This window comes from Schistocerca americana, unplaced genomic scaffold (assembly GCF_021461395.2).
Source record: "Schistocerca americana isolate TAMUIC-IGC-003095 unplaced genomic scaffold, iqSchAmer2.1 HiC_scaffold_47, whole genome shotgun sequence".
Taxonomy (NCBI): domain Eukaryota; kingdom Metazoa; phylum Arthropoda; class Insecta; order Orthoptera; family Acrididae; genus Schistocerca; species Schistocerca americana.
The window spans coordinates 2,607,501-2,610,000 of record NW_025726203.1 but is presented as its reverse complement, the minus strand read 5'-3'; the positions used below and the strand labels follow the sequence as shown (position 1 = coordinate 2,610,000).

Below are 2,500 nucleotides of genomic sequence, written 5' to 3'. Positions count from 1 at the left end.
CGGGGCGGAGGGCGGCATGGTCCACCGAATCGAACGCTTTAGAGACGTCGATCGATGCCACAAAAACAGAGCGACAGGCGCGGACTGCGTCGGTGAGAGCAGTGTCCAAGATGAAGGTGTTTTCCAACATCCCATCCCGGGGGATGAATGCCCGCTGACGTTCGTCCACAGCACATGCACGCATCAGGCGTGACGCGAGAACCTTGTGAAAGGTCCGCGCCAACACCGAGCAGACCGTAATGGGGCGAAAGTCAGCGGGGGATGTTGGTGCAGCCGTTTTGGGGAGAAGTGACGTCCGGGCGCGAAGCAGACGCTCGGGGAGGGCGCGGGCCAGGAGGAAGAGGTTCAAGAGTTTCACCAGGACTTCATGCGGCAGGCGCCGTAGCTCCGCTGGAGTCAGGCCGTCCGGCCCGGCTGCCGATCCCCTGGGCGGCAAGGCAGCAGCGACCTCCTCACGTGTGACCGGCCCCCATAGGCACTCAGGAGCAACAGGCTCCGAGTGCGGGAGAAGGCGGTCACGGATGAAGCCGGCGGTGGAGATCGGCTTCTTCGTGAAGAGGTCCGCCCAGAAGTCCAGCAGACCGGGGATGTCGGGTGGCGGCTGCAGCAGAGTGCCGTCCAGCAAGCCGCGCACGCAACGTGCACGCGACCTACGGAAGGCGTCCTGTGTCCACGCGTATTCCTAGCGGCGCCGCTTGCGCTTCTGCAGCGGCGGGGCGGCAGGCGGCCGCTTGGATGGTTGGCGCGGCCGCTGTGTCCTGGTGATCGACCTCTCCCCCCTGGACCCGACCGACGCAAGGGCATCCGGGAGCATGCCCAGGATGACATCGGGCGGCGTGCCCCGCCCCAGACCAATGACTCGATCCAGGGCAGAGAAACGCTGGGCGGAAGCAGGTAGCCCCGCCAGATGCTCCCAGATGGCGGCGTCAGTCGGCCCCTCCGGCGGCGGCCCGGTGGTGTCGGCCGCGAAGTCCTCGGCTGCGTCGACGGGCGGCGCAGCGGCCTCGCCCGCGTCAGGCAGCGAGCTCGCTGCTCCACGGCGGGACGCCGGCTCTTCACCCCGACCGATCTCAAGTGCCTCCATGAATTGGCGGACAAGCTGCTTGTGGGCAGCTTGCCGCCGTCGGCACTTGATTGCCTCAAGCGTTCGGTCGGGGAACATCCTGGTAAGTTCTTGATTTACAAAGAAGAACCGGGCGTCCCTCTCCAGGAACAGTTCGGCCTCTGCCTTGGCGAGCGACAGGACTTCTTCCTCCGTCCACCTCGCGCGATGCCTCTCCGTCACGATCTCAGCGTTGGCGGCCGCAGGGTGTTGGCGGCGGCGATGGACCCCGAGACCGTTCTTCGTGGTAAAAGTGCGGTGGCACTCACTGCAAGCAAAGGGAGCTACACAAACTATCGCATTTTCGTTACGGCCGGTTGGCCGGATAGGTGCTGGGGTAGCTGGGGTGGCACCTTCAGCGGAAGGGCCACCATCTCTTGTTTCTTGTCGGCTGCCCCCAACTATAAAGGGATAATGCGAGGGGGGGCTGGTAACCCCCCCAAGCCCCTGGTGCGGTCTTCCACTCTGCAAAAATCAGCGGGCCCACGAGAAGGGGAGAAGACCGCAGGAGAGGAGAGGCTAAGAGGGCTAGGCCCATGTATTGCGCATCACTCTCCCTGTAACTATAACCCAAGGAAGGCACCTCGCAGCAGCAGCACGACTACATCAAGACCGCACTTCGAAAAGCCAAGTCCGGATGCAGCCACACCGCCGCCACTTGGCCACCTTAAGAGAGTCATAGTTACTCCCGCCGTTTACCCGCGCTTGCTTGAATTTCTTCACGTTGACATTCAGAGCACTGGGCAGAAATCACATTGCGTCAACACCCGCTAGGGCCATCGCAATGCTTTGTTTTAATTAGACAGTCGGATTCCCCCAGTCCGTGCCAGTTCTGAGTTGATCGTTGAATGGCGGCCGAAGAGAATCCGCGCACCCGCGCGCCCCCGGAGGAGCACGCTAAGGCGGACGCGGCCTCGCAGCAAGGAAGATCCGTGGGAGGCCAAGGCACGGGACCGAGCTCGGATCCTGCACGCAGGTTGAAGCACCGGGGCGCGAACGCCGCGCAGGCGCGCGCATCCTGCACCGCCGGCCAGCACGAGGCCAACCAACGGCGAGAGCAGACCACGCCCGCGCTAAACGCCCGCACTTACCGGCACCCCTACGGCACTCACCTCGCCCAGGCCCGGCACGTTAGCGCTGACCCACTTCCCGACCAAGCCCGACACGCCCCGATCCTCAGAGCCAATCCTTATCCCGAAGTTACGGATCCAATTTGCCGACTTCCCTTACCTACATTATTCTATCGACTAGAGGCTCTTCACCTTGGAGACCTGCTGCGGATATGGGTACGAACCGGCGCGACACCTCCACGTGGCCCTCTCCCGGATTTTCAAGGTCCGAGGGGAAGATCGGGACACCGCCGCAACTGCGGTGCTCTTCGCGTTCCAAACCCTATCT

At 63.4% G+C, this 2,500-nt stretch overlaps 1 pseudogene; it reads right to left on the bottom strand.

The window, feature by feature from the left end:
- LOC124583766 overlaps window positions 1-2,500 on the bottom strand; it is a 7,963-nt pseudogene that overhangs the window by 3,311 nt on the left and 2,152 nt on the right.